Below are 26,045 nucleotides of genomic sequence, written 5' to 3' on the forward strand. Positions count from 1 at the left end.
CTTTGAGGGGACCGACGCTGTTGACTCTGCGAACTTTGGAATGGTGGATCGATGCGCGGAGGCCCGCTACATTGATGGTGGTGGGCACGGAGTTAATGAGTCTATGCAGCCCAGTTAAACAATGCTCCTTCCATGAACTTGGAAAATTACTAATGGAAGAGGGGCAGGCGCCTGATGCAAATGTCTCTTCTCCTGTACTGTTGGTTGGTGGAGTTTTGTTGGCCGGCCAGCTTGACTGTGGGTGCACCTGATGAGGTGTGTATTTTCTTTCAACTATGTATTTAACTGTTCCCCAAGTATCTGAGCAGAGCTGATAGCACCAAAATTGTATGTGCAGGAGTAAGAGGCGCATGCATTCTCCTGTCAGTAACAGTTTTGTGTAGAGTCAAGAGATGATCTGTGCCAGGTGAATTGCTAATAAAACGATAGGCAAGCAGTAAATCCAGTTTTTGCCAAGTGCCACCAACAGCTTGTCCAAGCGCTCTTTAAGTAAGCCATTTAAGCATTCAACCAAACCATTGGCTTGGGGGTGGTACACTGAGCAGTTGTACATTGTCGGACCCCAATTCATCACAAATTCCCTGCCTCAGGAACACTTCTCAAACTAGATATTCGTCAGCTGATTTTGTGTCATTATGGGCACAGTATCCTGCCCAAGTCAGCGTGAAAAAGGACATGCTATTACTATCATGTACCTGCAAGAGGGACACCTATATTTTATGTCAAGGTAGTCAATATGAACGTGATGGAAGAGCCTCTCTGGGTGCAGTATTGTTACCCTGACCGTTTTTAGTGTGTGTCCTGCTAGGAATTTCTGACAGGTAATACATTTGTTAGTATATTCAGCAACTAAGTCATAAGGATTGGGCACAAAATCACCCCTCATTATTGTCAGGGGCTAACTGTTCCTTTGCCATGTGGGTTGGATAAGGGAGCTACTCTACTGCTACATTTAGTAAATTCTTGTGGTGTTCTGTCTCCACACTAAAGTTCTGGGCGAAAGGGAGCTCCGCCCATGATCCATAGCTATTTTTCTTCTTGGGGCAATTCATTTTGCAGTTGTATTATCTATGTGTTACTTAAATACGGTATTCCCACCTAAGGGAATATATTAACCTACTGGATGGGATATGTATAAAGTATTATTATCGAGAAAGGAAGGTTAGTTATAAAATGGGTAGGCAGGTACTCAAACACAAAAAAGGGCCACCCAGCTCAGCGTATCTCACCCTAAAGAAGAACACCCTGTCCCTGGCGGGAGTGCCTGTCCCTGGGTGGCGCGTGGTGTATCGCCTATCTAACAGATATAGAGGAGAGATCTGTCCCTCAAGCTTCTATACTAGTGGCAGAGTCTGTCGGCAGACAACGTGTTCCAATTGTAAAAAACTCTTAAAATTGGTATTCTCCAGAATGGTGTAGCAGTGTTCAACAGAACTGTAGATTAGATCCTGTGGCTGCTGGGTCTTAGACATGGGTACAACCTGAGGAGCAGCTCAGCTGTTTGCATTCCATCCAAAGTGTACACATTTAATACAGCCCATAGGTCTCTGTGGTTAGGGTTTGAAACAGTACAGCTGGAGAAACCACTGGTGGGTGAAGCAGTAAAAAGCAGCCTAAGGGCTGAAGGACTAAAAGTTGGCTCTCATAAAAACAGCTCACTCGGTGGTAATGAGTGTGCTAAAACACACAATTTCCAGAAAGCAGAGTCTCTTTGTTGTTGTAAGAGAGATCAAAGGTGGGTCATGAGAGCCCTCATGACCGAAAGGGGTAGACCGGTTTCAATGGCTTAGGAGATTGAAGCCATCTTCGTCAGGACCGTGATTAGAAATGCAAGCTGAATTGACGGAGTTCACACATGCTGAACTGTAGAGAAATACTGATGTCTCCTGCGGGGAGACAAAAGAGGGGGAGGGGGAGAAACAGTGGGGAGGGGTTAAAGGGGACCACTGGCAACAATAAATGAGTGCTAGCATGGGAGTGGAGGTCTTCATGTATAAGAGTGAGCATGTGGAAGAACCAAGGTAAATGGGTAAATTAATTCAGGAGAGATGGGGGTGCCTGAGCACCTGTGACAGATGTCACCGCCAAACTAGGGGGAGGGAGGGGTGATAATGGATACAGGAGGGTAGAGGTGGCCGTATCATGGGATAACTGGTGGAAATCGTAAGGATACCGGCATCCCGGTGCGGCACTCGACAATGCACCATGGGTGCAGTAGGGAATGCGGGAAAGCTAGCAAGTGGCTATGCGGGAAAGGTAGGAAGGGTAACCACTGTGAAGGTGGAGGGGAGGTGGAACCCATACCTCAAAAGATGCAAAATAACCACTAAACAGGTGGAGAAGTGTGGACCATACCTCTTAAAGGGCATCCAAATGAGGAGGGAGCAAAGAGTTGATTGATTGTCAGAGGTCACTCAAATGACAAAGACCAAAGGGAAAGACAGCAACCAATGCACTTGTCTGTTTCATCTGTAAAAACCTATGCACAATGTGGCTGATTAGCAAGATGGTCATGTTGGCAGCAAAGAAGAGGCAAATAAATGCGTCTGGCCAGTGAGGATCGGTCCAGAAGGTAGACCATACCTGTGTAAAAGGTGCTGCTTGCCTCAGTGCGTGCTGAATGCTGTAGCGTTGTGTACAGCTCTGGACTAACGAATGTACTGGGGTAAGCCCAATCGCCCAACAAAAGGATGGAAGAGCGCGCTCGCACTGACATCGAAGTGACGTTGCAAGCTCTTAGGTAATGCCTCAAGCCTTAGAGAAAAGAGGCCTGAGCGCCTCACAACAAAGAGAAGAGCACGCTCATGCCGGCAGAAGCCAGATACATGAGTGATGTTCTCCAAATGGTAGCGGGCATACTGCTAGCCCTGAAATTAAGAGGGAGGGGGGGGAATTAAAATATAAATGGTGTTCACAGAAGGAGAGCGGGAATCGTGAAAGGAACAAAGTACCCGGGGAAAGGAAGCACTGGGAGAGGGGCTGAGTAGGTGCCTGGGGGACCCAAACCAGGGAATGAAGGAAATGGGATGGGTCTATGCCGGGGCTAGGTCTGAACATGGTTTTGTGTGGGGCACTCATAGTCCCGGGGGGGGCGATTTAGGTCAACACTGCTAATTCGTGCCACTGGATTTGTTTGTTTAGGCCTTCGGAGCAGGTGTTGAGCCTAAAAATCCACATCTGTTCTTTCTTGAACAGCACTCCCCCACCACTCCTCTCACTCTGTCCAATGGCCAACAGCCACTATTTAGCCTTTGCAGAGGAACTAGTTGATGGTATCCTAGCCAACCCATCCCTTTTGGGACTAGACCTTACACCAAAGAACACTACTAATAACGATGAATGGAATGACATTGAGATCCTCAAAAAGAAGATCATCCGTACCGAACTACACGGCGCACTTATGACTGAGTACCTTAGGGCACATGCCACACCCAACGGTCTCATCATCCGCATAGAACCCCGCATTTTTTTGGACAATCTCAAATTCAGGAAAGACTGGTCCTTTATAGCCAACAAATGCACCAGAGACTGGCTCGTACTCATCATTAACACTGCAAAAACAGTAACTTATCAACTGCTGCAAGAACTGAACGACAAAAGTGAGGCACTCAAAACAAGAATCACTGCAGACAACTATTCAGCCAAACTCATCCTCCTGGAAACCACACTGAAAGAGTTTAAAGACAATAACTTGAATAGAAAGATCATTAAGCTGAAGCAAGACCTCACAGCCTTCACCCATGTGAAAATCTACCCCTATGTAGCAGAGGCGTATTTCAATGAGGAAGCTAAACAAGCCAGACGCAACGCCGCCCAACTACGCTTCCAAAATCTCCAAAGATCTGGCTCTAATAGATCTTGGAATAGCTCTAGCAGCAACTCGAGCAATAGCTCTAGCAACAATAGATGGCAGAACAGAAGAGTACAGCTCAGCAGCTCCAACCAAGGCACCCCCCCTGCGGTTCCTTTTTTAGGACAGCGCAGGAGAGGACAGAATCGAGCACATTGGCAGAACTACCCACAATCAACAGTGGACACGCGCAGTCGGGGACAATCAGCAATACCATCGCTCCTCCCTCATTGTTTGTGAACCAATCAGCCCATATCCTCACCAGACCTGAACAAGAGATTTTACAGAAAGGACTATCCTTCATACCTACAGCTTGCTATGACCCATTTCAAACCCGGGTCGAAGTTACTCAAATGATGGGTAAGATAGGACTCAAGCAGTATTTTGCCAACCACACCTATGAAGACAAAGATGTGACTGGCCTAAGGCCTCCATCACAGTTCTTCCACCGCATTGTGCAAACACTGCTGAATCAGTTACCTTTGAGCAAGCTTTGCTCAAGAAGATCTCCGAATTTGAATCCAATATTCAATTCATCCACAACAACTGTACTAAACCACAACAGACCTAGCCAACAACCCAGATATCATGATTAAACCAGCCGACAAAGGAGGTGCCATTGTTAATATGGACACCACTGAGTATATCACAATGGTCAATACCCTCCTGAGAGACACCAACAGCTACTGTATTTTACCCAGAGATCCTACACCATCTCTACAGGCGCTTATAGCACCCATCATCTACGAGGCTGAAGCAGAGGGCCACATCAGCGCCCGTAAGGCTGCTTTTTTGTCCCCTCCCCATCCCCGGATCCCGGCGATGTACGCACTTCCCAAGATCCACAAAAGATTTGTTCCCCCACCAGGACGTCCGATCATTTCTGGGACCAGTTCTATCTTGGAACCCCTCTCACAATATGTGGATGTTTTCATTAAGGACCAAGTCCCTAAAATGGCCAGTTATGTTAAATACTCTACTAACATGCTGACCCTTCTAGACACAATCACATACAATCCAGAAACAGAATGGCTAGTCACCATTGATATAGAGTCACTTTACACCCGGATACCGCAGCAGGAGATATTGCAAATGCTTAGCGGCATGCTACACTTAGGTATGGACCTGTACGGAGTCCCACCCAGTTTCATCTCATCCCTAGCAGAAATAGAATTGATTAGGAACTACTTCCTTTTTTAAGACACCTTCTATCAACAGATTTCAGGAACTGAGATGGGGGCCACCTTTGCCCCAAGCCTCGCAAACCTATATGTGGACTTGTTTGAACGTCAACACATCTACCCTGAGACCAATCCATACCTCGCCCAACTAACCGTGTGGCGGTGGTATATTGATGAAATTTTTGCAATTTTCAGAGGCTCGGAACAAGATGTAGAGGCTTTCCTCACCTGGCTCAACTCCCTTAACCCCCATCTGAAGTTCACCATGGAGAGAGAGAGATTCAACACCCATTTCCTCGATCTGGCTATTTCAGCAAACAATGGGAACCTCTTTTCGAGCGTTTACAAAAAAACCACAGACAGAAATTCATTGCTATGTTACTCAAGCTATCACCCCAAGGCACTTAGAGACAACCTCCCCTTTGGGCAATTTCTGCACTATAGAAGACTGTGCACACAGACCCCAGACTACACCACACAATCCAAACAACTCCAAACACAACTGGCCACTAGAGGTTACCCTAGGAGGATTATTAAGGACACCTACAAAAGAGCCAGGAACATACCACGGTCAATCACCCTACAGCAACATATCAAACCCAGAGACTCCACAACCATCACAGCTGTTTTCAGTTTTTCCCCTCTCCTCAATAAAATCAAATGGGAAGTGAAGAGACTTTGGCCTATTCTGAACACGGGCACTTCCGACATTTCCGTCCCACAGTTTGCCCTGAAGAGACGATGCAACGTGAGAGACAAGGTCGTTAAGACCCTGATACCCAGCACACCCAGGGCGGAGTCCACCCAGGGGACCCTATGGAACATTTCACCCATGATGGGACATGCACCCTGTGGTAATTGCTCTATGTGCACCCAGACCTCTAGAACCACACAAATAGAGATTGGATGGAAAACACCATGGAGACAGAACACCTTTACCAATTGCAATACCAACGACGTTATCTATATGATAACTTGCCCATGCAACCTCAGGTACATTGGCATGACCACTAGGCCAGTCCGAACACGCATGACCGAACACAGATCATGCATAAGAACGAACAAGCTCACTGTGCCCTTAGTGTCCCACTTCTCATCTAAAGGACACACTTCGTATCAATTCAAGTGGACCATCCTTGAGAAAATCACACCTCCCCACAGAGGCGGCAATTACCAGAACATGCTGTTCAAGAAAGAACAGATGTGGATTTTTAGGGTCAACACCTGCTCCGAAGGCCTAAACGAACAAATCCAGTGGCACGAATTAGCAGTGTTGACCTTAATCGCCCCCCCCGGCACCATGAGTGCCCCGCACAAAACCATGTTCAGGCCTAGCCCCGGCATAGAGCCATCCCTTTTCCTTCATTCCCTGGTTTGGGTCCCCCAGGCACCTACTCAGCCCCTCTCCCAGTGCTTCCTTTCCCCGGGTACTTTGTGCCTTTCACCAGTCCCGCTCTCCTCTGTGAGCACCATTTATATTTTCATTTCTCCCCCCCCCTCTTAATTTCAGGGCTAGCAGTATGCCCACTACCATTTGGAGAACATCACTCATGTATCTGGCTTCTGCCGGCATGAGCGTGCTCTTCTCTTTGTTGTGAGGCGCTCGGGCATCTTTTCTCCAACGCTTGAGGCGTTACCTAGGAGCTCGCAACGTCACTTCGACGTCAGCGGGAGCGCGCTCTTCCGCCCTTTTGTTGGGCGATTGGGCTTACCCCAGTGCACACGTTAGTCCAGAGCTGTACACAACGCTACAGCATTCGGCACGCACGGAGGCAAGCAGCACCTTTTACATAGGAATGGTCTACCTTCAGGACTTATCCTCACTGGCCAGACACATTTATTTGCCTCTTCTTTGCTGCCAACATGACCATCTCGCTGATCGGCCACATTGTGCACTCGTTTTTACAGATGACACAGACAGGTGCATTGGTTGCTGTCTTTCCCGTTGGTCTTTGTCATTTGAGTGACGTCTGACAATCGATCGCCTCTTTGCTCCCTCCTCATTTGGATGCCCTTTAAGAGGTCTGGTCCACACTTCTACACCTGTTTAGTGGGTATTTTGCATCTTTTGAGGTATGGGTTCCACCTCCCCTCCACCTGCACAGTGGTTACCCTTCCTACCTTCCCCGCATAGCCACTTGCTAGCCTTCCCGCATTCCCTACTGCACCCATGGTGCATTGTCGAGTGCCGCACCGGGATGCCCGTATCCTTACGATTTCCACCAGTTATCCCATGATACGGCCATCTCTACCCTCCTGTATCCATTATCACCCCCTCCCTCCCCCTAGTTTGGCGGTGAGATCTCTCACAGGTGCTCAGGCACCCCCATCTCTCCTGAATTAATTTACCCATTTTCCTTGGTTCTTCCACATGCTCACTCTTATACATGAAGACCTCCACTCCCATGCTAGCACTCATGTATTGTTGCCAGTGGTCCCCTTTAACGCCTCCCCCCTGTTTCTTCCCCTCCCCCTCTTTTGTCTCCCCACAAGAGACATCAGTATTTCTCTACAGTTCAGCATTTGTGAACTCCGTCAATTCAGCTTGCATTTCTAATCACGGTCCTGACGAAGATGGCTCCAATCTCCTACGCCATTGAAACCGGTCGACCCCTTTCGGTCATGAGGGCTCTCATGACCCATCTTTGATCTCTCTTACAACAACAAAGAGACTCTGCTTTCTGGAAATTGTGTGTTTTAGCACACTCATTACCACCGAGTGAGCTGTTTTTATAAGAGCCAACTTTTAGTCCTTCAGCCCTTAGGCTGGTTTTTACTGCTTCACCCACCAGTGGTTTCTCCAGCTGTACTGTTGCAAGCCCTAACCACATTGAACTACGGGCTGTATTAAATTTGTACACTTTGGATGGAATGCAAACGGTTGACCTGCTCCTCAGGTTGTACACATGTCTAAGACCCAGCAGCCACAGGATCTAATCTACAGTTCTGTTGAACACTACTACACCATTCTGGAGAATACCAATGTTAAGAGTTTTTTACAATTGGAACACGTTGTCTGCCGACAGACACTGCCACTAGTATAGAAGGTTGAGGGACATATCTCTCCTCTATATCTGTTAGATAGGCGATACAGCACGCGCCACCAAGGGACAGGCACCCCCGCCAGGGACAGGGTGTTCTTCTTTAGGGTGAGATACGCTGCGCCGGTTGGCCCTTTTTTGTGTTTGAGTGTGAGCACTCCTTTGATCCACTTTTTGCATATCTAATATGTTTTCTGAATACCTGCCTTCCTAGAGAACTGTTGTTTTTGTGCCACCATAGTTTTCCTCGTTAACGGTTAAAAGGATGACCACGGTTATACCGTGTCCTTTAGCTTTTTCAAGTTTTCCCTGTTGTTTTCAAGAATATAAAATGGGTAGACCAGGAAATACAAGTGTGGTTACAAAGTCCTGAAAAAATTGACCTAACCCGATATCAAAATACAAACATATCAAAACTATTTAATAAGAGTTCATCATAAATAAATCTTAATATGATTTAAAACACATACATCAATTATCACTTACAGAAATATATACATATACGATATCACATGACATAATTCTAATACCAATTACAATTCCAAAATAATAAAAAATGTCAGAGCTGCTACTACTGTTCTGGGTCTACTCTATACATTGCCTACGTTTCTGTCCTATTGGCCCACAAGGTACCAGACATTCATCAGGGCCGGTGCTTGTAGGGTTATGTTTAGAAGATGAACTTAGAACACGGTAAACTCTCTTATTGTCTACAAAGTCTTCATGGACGATTCCTAAATGAAAAAAAAACATAACTCAGTTACTAAACTACTCTAGAACCCTTTTATTCATGTGGACATAACCATAGTTATATATCTCTGTTAGGGGTGTACCTGGAATAGTATTCAATGGTCACCATTTGCATTCATTGCTATCCACCATTACTAAAAGTGCTGTGATACTTCTCCCTGTAGCTACACTGCAATAATAAAACACACATAAACATGTCTGTGATTTGGCAAACCTCACTGTCAAACGTTATTTGCGATGTTAGATTAAATGGTGCCTTACCTATACTTCTTATGTAGAAGCTGTTGAGGTAACTTCTAGGTTCTGGGAGAATCACACTGAACCATGTCTTCCTATATTCCTAAGAAGACCATGGCTGTCATCCATTGGCTATTCTGTTGCACAAAAATGTTTTATATATAAGACTGTATCATGTTGATAATACCATACTACACCCTGAAAAAACTAGAATGAAAACCCCCTCACATTGTTGGCAACTTTGATTCACTGTTATAGTCACTCAAAATTTTTAGTATCCTTAGGCACTGTCATGCGGAAATTGTATTTTACCAAAATATGAGCAGAAATATACTTGTATTAATATGACATTTTACTGTTTTTCCGATGGATTTGTAACTGAAAAAAATCAATCGAAAACTCATTGACATTTTGTTTTTTAATTGTGTGGGGTTCCCCCACAAGCTCCTCATTTCCCTATGTAATTAACCCGACCCAACCGCCTCTGTTTAACCCCTTAGCCACCCCCATACATATTTCGATGAGTTGTTTTGATGGAATTTATTTTAGTACAAATTCCATCGAAAAAACCACTGTCGGCAAAAGGACATTCTACCCTTATTTCATGGATCGGGACCACATGACAAGCTGTATCCTTCAAATCGTGGCAAAAATCGCAGGACCGCAATTCCAAAATGGCTGCCATTAAATACAATGCGCTCCACGTGATGACGTCATCATTTGCCTACGCTGTGTATCATAATGGTGCAGTTCAAAGAGTGTAAACAAGGCTTGAAACAAGCTTGTGTACTAACTGTGAACACATCCAAAGATAAATAGTATAGTGGGTGTATAAATGCCAGCCTGTTGGGGTATTTCTAAAAACTACAAATTCCAACAATCCTCCAGTGTAATACAATGACTGTATTTTACAGCAGAATAGTGAATCCCTATTATCACAGGAATGTTATCCGTAAGCCATACACTGTGGTCACTTGGATATGGTGGTAAATTAATGAAATATCCAAAAGGGAGATAGTTAATGTCTCGGGCAGCCAAATTGAGATTAACCAAACTCACCAATACCTGCAGTTTGCAACTTACTACCTCCTAGTTTCAACCATTCCCCTACGATAGTTTCACTACACAGGATGTGCATTTTATAAACATATGGATTTCAATGGCACAAAGTCTTTGATATAATTCTGTATGATTAGTAAATGGACTCTGGAATATCTTGTTGGTATCCTGGTATGTATACAAGGTATTTTGTCCATTGCTCTGCCTAGTACGGATACACATATTTGTATTTAGATGTCACATTTCTGTATTAACACTACGTATGCATATTTTATCCATTACTCTGCCTGATGGGGATACAACCATCTGTGTTGAAATATGAAATATCTGTGTAAACAATACGTATACACATACCAAAGTAATAGATATATTCCCTGATACATATCTATGTCGTGTATGTAAATGGGTGTAATAAGTCACAATAGATTCCTACCTTGGGATTTTGTTTTTATACAGTTCTGTATCATGGAAAACACTGACTGACACCACTCATCAAGCATAGGAGTGGTTAAGATAAATAACTCGGTCACAATGTTCCATTCAACATTCTCATTCAAGCCGATGATATGGCTCTTAGTCTTACATATATAATGTTTTGGTCCAAATATAGAAGTTTATGGTTTATCTCTTCCTGATTCTTACCATTTACTTTTTTACAAACCACCCACTTCAGATCTCTGAGTTGCATCGGAAGGTTGATGTCTGTATTATGCCTCGCTTTCATAGCGTGAGGAGTGTGTCATAGATGCCCTCATCTGCTTTATGGAAAAGTGGGTATTGTTTCACCTGTGGCAGCAATGCCCACTCTTTAAATTTGATGCAGATTACCCCAGCTACTTTGAGTACTCCTACATGGGGCCCTTTGGTCCATAGATTTTCTGGGACCTCTTTCAAGTCTCCCTGAGTGTAGGTGGCCTGCTTCTTCACTATCTGCCTCATTTGTTGCACTAGCCTTTCTAGGACTCACATTGGCCATGGGATGTGGAGCTGGAACACCATTTCTCCCTCCTCCTCACCCTCTGCAAACAACTGATCATCACTCACATCAATAAATGTCAACACTGCATCAATACAAAGAATTGTTCACCATTGAATGTCATCCTCATCTGTTCCACATAATATCACCGTGGGGGTCATTACAGGGTTGGCGGTAGCCGTGCCGGTAAATACCGGCACGGCTGCCGCCTGAGTCATTTTTTTATCAGCACCCGGGAAATGGGGATGTACTGGGGCATTCCAGCCCCAGCAGACCCGGTAATTCCCCTTCACCGGGTGCTGGAAAATTACTCCTCATTCCCACTTGAGTCCAATAGGACTCAATGGGAATGGGGATGACGGTAGCACCGGAATTGTTAATAACGGAGCCGGTGCTACCATGTAGAACTCGTAGTTTACCGGTCCGATAGCAGTGGTAGCGGCAAGCTTACCGGTACCGTTGTTACCGGACTGGCAACCTTCTAATGAGGCCCAATATCTTTTCGTGTTACTGCCCCCTCTAAATCCAGCACTATCTGTGTGCCTGGGGCAACTTCCTTGTGCATCGAGGGCCTGAACAGGAATTCTGTGGCCAGTCAGAATTTTTCCCTTTAATCCAGCGCACCCAATCCAATAGTATTTGGATCCCATACAGGAACACCTTGCTGAGCATTGGTTGCCTGTATGATGGCTGCCACCCTTTCTGGGTGCATGCCAGGTGTCGAGCACACCATACATTTTTTTGGGTACAACGTCCTTTCATCGTGGGATGTTTTTTCACTGGGTATTTTACAGCAAATTTTTTGCCAAAAAGCTTGTCACATTTTTGGGTGGGAGGGGTAGAAAAATATATAAATTGGGTGTGGGTGTTTGGGCATATATGAAAAAAAATGGGATGGGAGTTTGGGGGAGGGAGGTACCACCCAAAAATAAAAAAATAAAAGATTCAATGAGTTTAAAAAAAAAAAATCTGCTGTAAAAAACCCAGCAGAAAAAAACATCCTGTGATTAAATGACTGTTAGGAACAATTTCACAATTGTATGTAATTTTCCCTCAAATTTTTGCTGCTGTTTAGACACCATAAACTGACTTTGCCATTTGCACTCCTCTGGGCTTTCGCTCACGTTTTATGGGGAAACTGACATGTCCTTAAGACAGTCAGAACTGGGAGAGTTTGTTTCCCTTAGTCCTTTTCCAATGTTGCAACTTTTCTGCAACATGTAACAAGTACACAATGTACCTTCCAGTACAGTGTAGTTAGGTTTGTTGTCATTTTCCAAAGGCTCTAGATACTCCCGATGGACTTTTTGTGAGATGTGCAGATGTGTCATGGACAGGGCTGGTGGCAGCTATCTTTTCGCATTATTTTTAACCCTTTCCTGCCATGTTAACTGTGTTTACTGCGTTTGGCACGAATAGGTGGCCTAGCTCCAAAATGGCCATGCCACGTGGGTCTTTGTCCTGTCGTTTGGCCATCTTGCCCCTTCACCTTCCCCAGGTCGAGTCGACCCGGGTCAGTCCTTATTAGGACATACAGTTTCCCATGAAAGGCCAAACTTTCGTGGGCTTCTGCATGCCTTTTGTGTGTGCCTCCAGGATGTGGGCTGGGGTGTCTGTCCCTGATACACATCCTGGGTTCCAGAGAGTCTGGAGTGCTGTGAATGACTGGCACCACCGTGGTCAATTATTGGTCCACGTATGGAGTGTGTATTTGTGAGCAGATCTCCCACTGGATCCTCTCTGTTTTAGCGCGAAGGGAACTTTGGATAAGAGGAGGCTGAAAACACACATACCATGTCGATCTTTGGAGTTCACACTGAACAAAGGATAGAATCCAAGTATCCTGAAACTACGATGCTGAGTCGAGGGACTGCTGGTGACCCACTGGAAGGTTTGTAACCCTGAGACCGCTGGAGTCCCGTGGGACCCCTCTGCATCTGGTCGTCCTAGAAGGTCTGCGATGATGCTTCGACCCATTGGAATAGTGGGACCAACGATTCTCAGCACCTTCACCAAAACCTACAAGTAAGCTTTCTCCGAAGTGTCCCTGGGCCAACCAGTGGACTGACCAGCTTACCCAGTTGCTTTGCTCTGTCACCACAGCCATTTCGAGGAGGCCTTCAAAACTTGGTATACTGCTAGCTCTGTGTCCACGGCACCCTCACACCGAATTACGTACACTTGGCATTCGCAGCTCTGAAGTGAGACAAGTGTGTCCAGACCGGAGCATACACGGTTACCTTGTTGCCCTGCCGTGGCAACAACCTTTGCAAGTGTGCTGCATTTGTGAACCTCAGCCTGCTGCAGTGAAATCATGTTGATTCATCCACCCAGAGCGGAGAAATTGCACTGTCCCGTTTGTGAATTCTCACTGTATCTCAGGAACTGAAAGCCGCAGAGACGTCTTTTTTGTCGCATTAGAGCCTGCAAGCGAAGTGGTCTGAACTGGCAAAGTTTGGGTCCGTGTGTGCCTGGGACCTGTGAGTACTTCCAACACTAACCGGTGACCCCTAGCGCCAGGACCCCTTTTTACGCATGAGTGGCCCCTGAGGGTCCCTTTCCTTTCCACTGCTATTGCAAACTAGCAACTCCATCCCGCTCTCTGGAACTGCCTTCAAGTGGAGGTCCTCCCTCAATAATGGGAACTTATTCTTCATCGCCTCATCCACCTTCCTGAGCTGCTAGAGACCCCTGAAGAGACCCATTGGAACAACCGTGTGCACTTGCATTGCATGTACTATTGAGCACAAGGGCTGGGACTGTCTTCTTAGGGCTTGGACTGTCATCTAGTTGGGTGTGTTGCTGATGTCGAAGGGGCCTAAAGACTACCTGCACTGCCTGTTTCCATCCCATCTAGGTTGTCGACATATTTTGTGCATTTAACCATTTAGACCCCAAATGTCTTGTATATACCTTGTAATGATAGTGTTGTGTTGATTTACTTAGTGCTGCTGTGATTCCTTTGCTATTGTCTGAGTTACAAAGGCCTTGTAATAAATGTGTTTATATTTTTCATATAACACCTGTCTGGGAGTAATGTGTAAGTGTCCTTGCTCTGTGTGCTCATTGAGGTCTTTCAGTCACTCTCACCCCTCCTGAGACTTAGTCTTGACCACCTGCCATAGCTACCTTGATTTGTCTGGCTTGTCCAGAGGTTACCCTGTTCCAAGAAACTAGGCTGGCCTTCTGAATCTCTGCCCCCCCAGGTCAAAGTTCAGAAATCCATCTTAACAAGTCATGGAACCATTTTTTGAAAACAAAATTGTTTTGTTCAATTTACTCAGCAAGTCCCTCCTCTGTATGTTTATGGGAGTATCCTTTGAATGCGATAGGGGCACTATGTGCTGCGTACCTATAGTTAAGGGTGAATCCTGTGTTACTTGAACCATGACAATAGCCCCAAAAAATCTCTGTGTGTCCATAACTGTGTTTTATGGTGGGAACCCACCTACCTCATACAAGACATGGTGGCCCCCGTATCTATCAAAAAGAAAAATCTTTCTGTCATATCTTCGCTGCTACTTGGGGTTCCTCTTTGGGGTCTTCAGTTACTGCAAGGAATGGGCACACACACACTTTCTGTGTGCATACCTATTGGAGTGTCATGCTCTATGGGAACGGGAATGGGTTCCCTCCCAGAACTGTTACTCCAGTATAGTAGAGCACTATGTTCTGGACCAGCAGTGTACTGTCCCCTTGTGGGTGTGTCTGTGCGGGTGCATGCGATGTGTACGCTGGTGACCCTGGGATCCCTAACGCCCTGCTTGGGTGTGTTCCTGTAGTTGATTTGGAGCAGGTTGATGGGGCTGCAGTATGTCTGTGGGTGTTTGGTCTGCACTTTATGATGCATTGGCTGGGCTCCTCCTTATGGTCCCCTGGGATTGTGGTATAGCTGTTGCCCATAGTAGCACCTCTGTGCAAGATGGCCCCTTTGCCCTCAAAGGAAACATGGCCCTGAAAACCTGTGCCCCGCACCTCCTTACCCATATCCCCTGAAACTCTGTTAGTTCCCGCTGCAATGCTAATAATACCCCACTTGTGTATAGAAGCCGGGCTGTTGGACCCCCAATACATGTTCTACTATGGCTGTGAATAACCCCCTTGCTGTGCGCATCCCCCAATCGAAACCCCCCATGTTGGTGGGAGCTACTTCAACAGGGCCTGGGGTGAGTACTGCTCATTCCATTGATAGCTGTGCTAGGTTCCTCTGCACCAACTTTGTTTCTGCCTTTGCAGCATTGTCTGCTGCATCTTTATCCCTTTCTTGTTTTTGTTTGCAAAAGTGCACGGCCGTTGATTAGATCTCTGGCCATCCCTTAGCCTCTATCCCTACTACTTTGTCTAGGGAGTTTTGCACATTGGTGGGAAGCACTCGGACCAATATATGATAAAATATGGGTATGTATTCATCCCACGATTGTTTGGTCTCTAGCACCCACATCTCCTGTATTTGGCATATGTTTTCTGCATTGTCCTTGTCTGGCTTCACTTTATGGGCCAATATGCCCTCCATGTCTGATGTATCAGGGTACATACTTCTTGGCATTTTCCACACATGGATGCAACAGTTGTTAAAGGGGACCCTACCATGTATACTACTGCTCTGTTTTACCCCGTTTTATCCTGCTTGTTTCCCATAGTTTGCCTCCTCGCTCCCCTATTATTATCATAAACAAGCTTTACATTTCCCCAATCGCTAGGGTAACCCCTCATGTTTCCTTCTCAAGGTTGTATATCCACTTGCTTGCTACTGCCATAAGGGATGGCAAGCTATATATTAAGTTTTCTTTGTTCATCATCTGCCATAGTATGTAGTGCTGGTTGCCCCTTCCCTTATGCAACAGAGGTAGTTGGGTCTGACAACCGGGTCCCACCCTTTCCCATAGGGCGTTCTCCACCACCATTTCCACTGTTCTCTCCTCTGCAAGCCCTATTATCTCCTCATCCCTGCCCCCTCTCCTTCTCCCGACCCATAGCCCAGAGTTCATCATCCCACCTTTCCCCAGTACTCATCCCTGCCCCTTCATCCCTGTCTGAAGTGATGGAGTCCTCGTCAATCCCATCCTGCTCCTCCTCCCCTCAGTTAGAATTTTCCTTATGTAGTTAAAACATTATTAACCCTGTTGTCCACCCCTATTTACCCCAGGATGCCTCCTGCTCCTTCTCCTTTCTCCTCCCCTCCTTTTCTACCACCCTCTCTGCCTCCTTGAACATATTGTCCAACTGTTGCTGCATGCTCTTTTCTATGTCAGCCAAATACATTCACTCTTTTTCCCTTGATCCCTAGCACTGCCAGGGCCCCAGGATATTTACTGTGCTCTTTAGTTTGGATCCTTTATATGTTGCTAGTAAATACAAAAACAAGCTTTCTATTATTGTGCTATCGTACGTTCCATCTCTTGGCCTTCAATGAAAACACTGTCCTGCAGTGTCCCATACTCATTGAAAGTGGTATTTGAGTATTCTATCACAATATTGTGGCAACCTTTTACATGTTCCAGACGCTTTTCCATCCCAAAAACCATTCCCTCTCCCTTCCAACCCCCTTATGTATGCCGATCGTCCTATCATCTGGAGCTGCCTCCCCTTTCCCCCTTTAAATCCCACAGTGTTCTAATTACCCTTATTTCCTTCACACCTCCCCATCTCCACTTCTCATGCTCACCTTTTACTTATACCAATCTTCTCCTCGCGCATCCATAATTACCGTTCCACCTGAGCACACCCTGTCCACAGGCCTGACCACTCACACCAGACAGGCTCGCTGGCCCACTCCAAAGGCCTTCCCACTCACTCAATATTAGTACATCTAGGGCCTTCTCCACAAGCCCAACTGTTCCTTATTGTACTCTATGTTTGTATGGAAATACCTGGCCACACCCGCCTCCGGCCTCACATTTGCCACTACTTATGTCAAGCATAGCTATGTACACACTATCTCTGGTGTCAGCCCTTCCACCTCGGCCGACCCCACCCAAGACAAAAAATACTCTAAACGCTAAACCGACAAAACACTAAAAATAAAATTGACAGATGTACCCAACATCTGTTATCCTACTGAATGCATGCCTTCCTTCAATAAATCATTAAATCATCAAGACCCCGTCCCCAAAATTGACACAACTATACAATCGCTTACACCACGCGCAACTCTGATCTAATGATGTCCACCACTCTCTATGCACCCTTCTGCTCTAACGCAGATGTGCCCACCATACACCCACTCCCTATCGGAGGCGTGGAACTAACATCTATGGCTACTATGGCCAATTGTCCTCCCCCTGTCAGATGCATCCTAAACACCATAAATAAAACTCCCCCCACCATCCGCATGAAGCCACGGTATTGTGCTTTCATGCAAGGGGTACACGCACGTGTCCTAAAGATCCTTCAGTCCACCCAACACCGAGACTTGCCCATGACCCGCACCTCCACCTGAGCACAGGCGGTGCTCAGGACCAGCAGACCTTCATGAACTCAGCGTCTGCAGGGCCTCCTCGGTTGTGAACTTCGGACTGGTCTGTGCTTGCCTGGCTCGCGTCCCCCAGGAGGGCAGCTGGAATAACCTTAGCTGGCTGAGGGAATGGAGGATCTCACTGGGGCCTCCAAGAAACACGTGTGTACAGGCACTTTATAAATACCATATCATATCATATTGTAAATGTATCAGTGGTCTTCCAAGGCAAGTAATAGCTGGAACACCAATATAATCCACAAAGGACTGTACACCAAGCAGAAAGTAACGCAATTTATTTAGGCCCAGAAAACAGCTGGGAAAGCACAGTTCATACAGCACAGTGGAACTGACATTTAGCCATAATGATGCCCACAGCGGTCAAACCTTTTATCCACAAAAGATATAATTTGCATACACACAGTTGAAAAAATTCTGAAACACCGTACAAGAGCTGATTGGTGGGACTACGTCAGTCCCCTCTATCCAGGCATATATTGGATAAATGTAATTGGTTCACGCCATCCTGAAGTCATTGTCCAATGCCACCCATTGTGATGTCATGGACCCTTTCAAACCGCCCCACAGTTACGTTTTGAGACATTACATTATTGTGCTGACCACTGGAACTTTATTCATATGACATTGGTCAGTTCCCATCGAACACACAAAACAACCTGAGTTTGGCAAAAGGAAGACATTCACATGGCATCCAACCAATGAGGAGCCCCGCAGACAACAGCAAGGACACAAAACACTGTTGCACCCTAATGACACCAAAACCTCCCCTGATGATTGGTTCCCCATCACTCAACCCTTACCCCACAGCCCTCTTCCCATGACCAGGGGATGATTTGAAACTGCTTATTCCATTGTGATTGGTTTTATTCAACTGCATTTAATTCTAAGTCCCTGCAAGTTCCAAGCAAGCACCCAGGTGCCAAGCTCATGGGCATCGAAAGTGTCACCTGGTCACATTCGCATGCAGTTACTTTCTCCTGGGAACTGCCAACTTGCAACATTTCACCAGCACACTGCTGTAGCTGAATGCTTGAGTAATCCATGGTTACCGAGGCCATGAGGCCTGTGGCTGTGAAAAGATGAACGTTTTACTTACCTGAGGCCTATACTCCAAAATGGCTTTTATGTTGTTCACATCATGCTACACTTCCTTTTATATCCACTAGCCCTGCTCCTTATACCTATCCCCTGCGTGCATCTTCTCCCCATCCCCCACTTGTTTCCCCGATCCCACTCTTCCCCACAGACTTCTGCGGCTGCACCTGCGCACACTGCACATAAGTAACACAGGGCTGTTGTCAATGATGTCCTAATACCAGGTGATGAATAAAGTCCTCCAGGCACTACCACAATGTGCAAGTGTTTTATGCATCCTAAGTTTGATTAAAAACCCCACATTTGTCAGTCTCCTAAATCTTTTGTGGTTAGGGTTTGCACTGATATCCAAAGGTAGAGTATTCTATTTTCTGGCACCGGCTTCTGACAACGTAGGGACACCACCTTAATTTACTATGGCACACAGGGTAGGCAGGAGATGAAGGTTTGATGATCTGAAATGCCTTCTTGGTAGATGTCTACATGCACTAGTGTCCAAGTAGGTTGTAATCATAAGGAAGGAGTGCAATGTTGATATACGTTTGGAAACACTTGAATTTCCTTGTATTGTTTGGTAATTATCCTGTCTCTCTGTTTCTTCTCCCCACGAAACTCTCACTTGATCTGTCCTCTGCCATGGAAACCAGAAAGAATGTGGGATTCCCAGAGGGCGGAGATGTCTGTGGAACACTACTGGGGAAACCAGGTATTGATACAGTGGTCCACATTTCAAGGAGGGAAGAAAAGAAATGTGAAGTTCATGGCAAACATTAAAAAAAAATAACATAATCATAGTGTTCGTGAGGAACTGGGTGCAGTCTGCACCAGCATACAGGTGAGTTCTATTTGAGCTGGCACCATCATAGGGCATTCCAACGGAAGATGTCCCAGGGAGTATCTTAACAGATGTTTGACCACACCAATGTAGTGGTGTATCTATTGTTCAGTGCTAAATGTTATTACAGTAACTAAAAACAAAGACATATTATTACAACATAACAAAAAAATCTCATACCAGATTTTGATAAGAAAATTCTAACTTGCATTGTCCAATATCTCCAGTCTATTCCTTTCTCGTTCTGAGGGACTCCATTTGTCATTGTGAGAGCCCTGAGGTTTGGTACCTGCTAGCTCAAAACCTTCAGTGATGGAATTATTGACCAATTATTCCCTTTTGGAGAGGGCAAGAAAGGTTTTCCCAGTGCAAAATTTAGCTTTGAGTACATAGTGCACAAGGAGGCACACACAAACATACAGAAGGATAATACCACCATAAGTGATCTGAGTTAGACAGAAGGTAATATAGTTGCATGGATGGAATTGCAATAGTCAGAGAAGGGGTTGATTATTGTAGGTGTATGTCTGGTCATTATTACGACATCATAAGTGGAGCTTACAGTAAGAGTACATGATAATGTAACTAGGGTTGCAGTCATCGAGGAAAGGAAAACATCCTTGTAGATTTGGCACACGATTTTTAGCCAAAGATCTGCAGAATTCTCATGTTTAATCAGTGTCCTCTGCAGAAAATAGGGGAGATGTTGGACAATTTCAGTTGAAATACATACTGAAATTAGAAATAATGGAAGAGTATAGCAGAGTTACATTTACGTAGGCTATACAAGTAATAACCTGGCTGAAAGTGCATAAGCATAGCAGGGCTTGCTCAATTAACAAGCATTCATAGAAAAAGGAAGGAAAACTGCAGCACATTGTAGGGGAGATACCAAATGTAACCTGCACTCCAGTCGCCCATTTTGAAGTACCAGGAACGTTCACACCAAGATATGTGACGTATGATGAGCAAATAAACCAGCAGAGAGCCACACTAGGGCTCTGCCCAGTACCCATCAGAAGAGCAATACCTATTGAAGTGCCAATAACCAGACAACCATGGACAGTAAGGTATCCATTGAGACAACCATACCAGCAAATGACACGAAATGAAGATTGATTAAACACTGTCCCAGAAGAAACTCAAAAGGCCTTAATTGAAGACGAATGGTGATGACACGAGGGCCAGGACAGACATACATATGAACGGAACGACAACCAAAAGATGACACACAAAGACGAAACGCCATGGATAAGGATATCATGGATATAGAAGGAAAGACGATGTTGAAATATAAAGAAATGTAACTGTAAAGCAGGATGAAAACATTCAACCAGCTAACGCCTGTACATATGCTTGTAATGCGAGAAGCTAAGAAAACAGTGCGGCTTGCTATGCTTAGTAGAAGAACAGAGCGGTGAGCGCCAACTATATATCTACCTCAACGAAGCACATTATGTAAGTGCTAGTCCACTTTATACAAAAGCAAAACTAACCCAGGTTACTAAGGGTCAAACAGGCCAGGGTTCGTGTTCCAGCACAAAGCAAGAAGAGAGGGCTGAATCGAAACTCAGCAAGAAGCAGCTCACGCATCGGAAGTCGAGGTCAAACCAAGAATGGGAGGTGGATAGTAACTTCGGAGAATCAAAACTTAAGGAGCAGAGCTAAGGAGGCCCAGACAGGTGGTGGCCGAAAATGAGAATTAAATGAGAATTAAATACACAAAATTGCAGGAAAACTAAGCAAATTCACGGCGTGCTAACACGTGACCAGCCAAGCGTGAAGAGGTACCAATGTCTGATGTCACCCAAAGCAGAAGATACCTTAACTTTTCCTGACAAGAAGCTACAGTTTTGAGGCCAACCAAAACCAAGTAATTGACAAATAGTGCTAAAGTACTGATTAATGGAAGGGAGGCAGGGTGATTCTTGGGGCATCCTGCATCTGGGTGACCATTCTGCATGCTGGTAATTAAAGTGGAGATTTATGCTTGGGATTGTAGCCAACCCAATCACAGTGGGCCAAATAATCTAGGGTCCTACAGATAGTAGAACCAATGGGACGTCATACTTTTAGTGACGTCTACATGAATAATGTTAGAGGGAAGGGCGTAGACGCCCAGCTGATAAGGGTTATGCAATCCTCACACTCCATTACCATATGCAGATATAGCACCTATACTTAAATGACCTTTTCCAACCAATAGAATTACATGACAAACTTTTGAGTGTTACACGTCAATGATGACGAATTTTGGGTATAACTGTTACTGTTTGAATGAAGATTGTTGGGAGTTGAAGCGAGATGGGCTATCGCATCACTGTTGATTTCCATGCTTCCCCGTTTTTTGTACTTGTCATTAAACGGACTCCAGTTTGCCAAACCATTGAGTTGTCCTTATTGATTGGTGTGGAGTAAGAAATCCTACACCTCTTCCAACTCAAGGTGCAGCTATCTCGTCTTAAAGTATTCAAGAGCGGGCTCTGACTCTATGGGCCGGTCAGGGGTCACTTGCACTCAAGTACACTTGGCAGCAGAGGATGGTTGGAAACCATAGATTATTGATTATTGATTAAAGTAAGACACCTATTGACCTTTGATACAAAGTAACTCTAGGTCTTCGGCAGTATCACGGATCCTTCGCCATTCGGCTGAGTAGACTCTGAAGCTCCCCGTGGACAATGGTAGTATAAATACCCCAAGGCTGCAGTCGGGGCCTGAAGGGACCCGTTTTAAAAACACATCCCTTCCCATCCTACGGGCAGCTGATCAGACGAAAATCTGAAGGAGGCGGTAATGTAGGCGGTGATCCTGAGGATACAGAGACGAATGGTGCGAACAGTGAGTGAAATGAAAAATGTAGTGTTTTGTCAAATTTTGTACGCCTTAGAACAAGTAAGGGGAAAAGGTAATGGAGGGAGGTAGAAAAAATAAACAAAATAGTCAGAAGTGGAGAAGATTGTATATGTATATATATATATATATATATAAGGGGCTAATGACTCGAGAATAATTGAATAAATAAAGGATACCAGGGTGGAAATCTGAGAAGTGAGAGGATACCAGGGCGGACACCTGAGAAGTGAGAGGATACCAGGGCGGACACCTGAGAAGAGAGAGGATACGCCTTATTCCTGTGCTTTAATATAGCGGTCAGAAGAAATGTGAACTCAGAGTCCAACATAATAGGGAACGATTAGGCTACCACCACGTTTAAAGACGTCGTGAATGGGGTTCGTTTAAACTCCATATAGGGGTAATGATTAGAGGCAGAGATATTTGTGTCCAGCTGGTGTCTTTTTAGTCTGTTAAGTGTCTGCTTACATGTTCTGTTGTGCTGTCACATGTGAAAGATTTTTTTTTTTGTTTTGAAAATTGATTAAGATTTTGCGCGATTCGATAGTTGAGACGGAATCGCACACAAATTGATGTTTTTGAGTAAATTGGTGATATAAACGATTTTTGGCAGGGAAAAATAGGATTGGAGCTTGCAGTGTTTGGTGCTCGCTCATATTGTTGGAAGTGGTAAAGTTGCATGAAAGCATTGAAAAGTGTTGTATAAGAGGAAAGAGAACAGATTTAAGCATGGAAGACATTACTCCATTAGCACACTTATGTAAGCAACTGCCAAAACACGAACCCAAGCTAAAGAAATATAGCACCGAGTGGGTTAAAGGTACTGCCCACAAGATGTTTATGCCGTGGCCACAAAATGGGTCTTTATCCAAAGCCGTTTTACAACATATGACGACATATTTGCATGCCACATATACAGGCAAGAAGCTAGAGAGACGTCTTGCTGTTCTAGAACTCTGGAAGATGTTTGAACAGACAAAGGAGGAAGAGCTGGCTGCAGATTCGATATTAAATGTATGCACTGAGGGAGGTGAGACGCCTACCGTGCTACCTGCCCCGCCTGAAACAGAAACCGAAGAATGTAAGGATGAGGGACTCTACCCATTAAGGGAGCATATGAGTCACCTACTTACTGTAGTGACGAAAATAAAGGAAAAGATAAGGACAAGAATATTACCTCTGCAGTCCCGAGGGACAAAGGGAGACGCGATGATGAAAGAAAGGATCAGGCACAGACAAGTGCATCTCTCGATAAGGAGAGAGAGGGAAAGAAATGGAAAGGGACCGAAGACAGAACTGATGAGATAACATTCACAAAAGACGAATGGATGGGAAGACAAACCTTATTGAAACTCGATGGGAAAGGAAGTGATGACGTGTGACCTAAAGAGAGGTTAGACGAGGCACAGAGAAAGGAGAAAGAGAAGGAGTTAACAGATGAAAGGATAAGAAGGAAAGATAGGCTGAGGCGAGAACAGCTATATCGCGAAGAGCAAGAAAAGCAGCTCAATCGCAAACAGAGAGCAGCCCATGACCAAGACAGACAGAAACAGCAAAGGTTGGAAGAAAAGCAAAGGGTATGTGAAAAAAGGATAAGGAGACAAAGAGATGAGGAAGTTCGATGGGCAGATGAACCTAGAGATGAAAAGAGAAGGGAAGAAGATAGAATCAGAGAAGAGGCAAGGAAGCGCAAGGAATTTGATGATGATATTGAACGTAAGCGTAGACAGAGGGCATGCGATCTCGAATATCTGGAGAGGGAAGTTAAAAAACCCGATCCAGTTGTAGACTGGGAAGACATTGAAGAATTCTTTCCTGCGTACGATTCAGTACCAGGCACGTCTAGGGCAAATATTGAAGATGACTTCGACACCAGAAGAATCAGGGAAACGATCGACAAAATATATGATGAAATGGGGATAGAACAAATACCCCAAGGAGAGGGGGAGGACGAGCACTTGGAAAGCACTCAGCTGTATGACACTGAGGAGATCACTCAAAGCAGTGGGAATAGAGAGCTATCCCTGGATAGATTAGAAATAAACAGAAACAATGATGACACAAGAAGTTGCATGAATTGGGAACAAACAATGTCCGACTCCGAAGGAGAGGAACGCAAGGCAAACGATGAAAGGACAAGGCGTGAAAGGCGACTCCCAAGGGAAAGAGAGGTACAATGGTCAGACACTAGTGAGTCTGCACCAAGAGTGTAAGAATCCGCCCGCGGTCTCACCGATATGAATAAGTGTCTCACGGCAAGAGGGGGGGTATCTTCGCCACTGTATACAGATAGACCAAGGACATTGCCAGGTAGACGGCGATGCAGGAATATTAACCCTGCAATAGACAGGAGAACTATGAGAAAAGAGAAAAAGCGCTGCACACTCCAATTTCCGCTACTAGAGAAAGGAGGAGCAAGACCACAATATATTCCATGGCCAAACATGGATCGAGAAAACCTGAAAAACAGCTTCCAATGCGGACATCGGGAGCTGGAAAGTGGATACATAAGTTAGAAAAAATGACAGGGTGAAACACGCTAGCTATAGGAGACATCAAAGGTCTATTGATCACCATACTTGGTGAGAGAGCAGACAATGTGTGGACACGGGCAGGGTACACTGGTGTGACCACAATTAACACTGCGCACAACGGAGCACCATTTAACAATTGCAGAGCTGCAGTATGGAAAGCGCTAAGAGTGCTTTACCCAGACACTTCCGATATAGGAGCTATAATGACTCGAAAAATGAAGGAGTCAGAAGATCTGTTAATTTATATCCAGAATTTCCAAGACGCGTGGGTGCTCGAAATGCATGAATCTTGGACAAAATCAATACCTGTGTTTTACCATATATTGTGCCAAGGATTGCCAGAACCAGTGCAGAAACCGCTTAAGAAATTGGTAGGAGTTGAGGCTAAGCCTTGGGCTGAAATACAGTTGACTATCACACATTACTGTAGACTGTTGCAAGAAAAGAATCCAAAAAAAGGAGGCAACTCGAAAGGGTGAGGAAGCAAAGCTGGTGCAAAAGAAATTATTGAAGTATGCTCTTGAAGGAGCCATGATAACTATTGCAGCTGAACAACACATGCAGCAAGTGGCTAATCCACAACTGAACAACCAGGGTAACATAGAGTTTTACCCACGGGGAAGAGGATTTAGAGGAAGAGGATGGCAGAGCAATCAGGGAGGTTTCAAAGTAATCAAGGAGGCTTTCAAAATGTGCAGAATGGTAACTCGGATATGTCAGATGGACAAATAATCCGACCACCACCAGTATGTTGGCTGTGTGGAATGACAGGGCATTTGGCGCGCACTTGCAGAAGTCAAGGCATGTGGTAGAATAGCCAAGGAATGGGAGCAGGCACGGCAAATCCACCTGCAGTCTCACAACAGGGCGTTGCACAGAATCATATGGTGGAGCAGCAAGTGCCAGGAGTGCAGCAAGGGGAGCATCAAGGGGTGCAACCACGGAACATAGGGAATTTTCCATAAGGACAATCCCAACAGGCACCACCACAACTGCCACAGACCCAGAACCCTGTAAAGGGGAAGAAACACTGAGAATGGAGAAAATCAACAAGTGCCCAGTGGGCCAAATTTGTATATAAACTAGGACAGCTCACTGGGAACCCTGATGTGCTTTATCCTATCAGGGACACCAGACCCTCATAGGGAACCTAGGG

Source organism: Ambystoma mexicanum, chromosome 2q (genome assembly GCF_040938575.1).
Source record: "Ambystoma mexicanum isolate Mex_15411 chromosome 2q, UKY_AmexF1_1, whole genome shotgun sequence".
Taxonomy (NCBI): Eukaryota; Metazoa; Chordata; class Amphibia; order Caudata; family Ambystomatidae; genus Ambystoma; species Ambystoma mexicanum.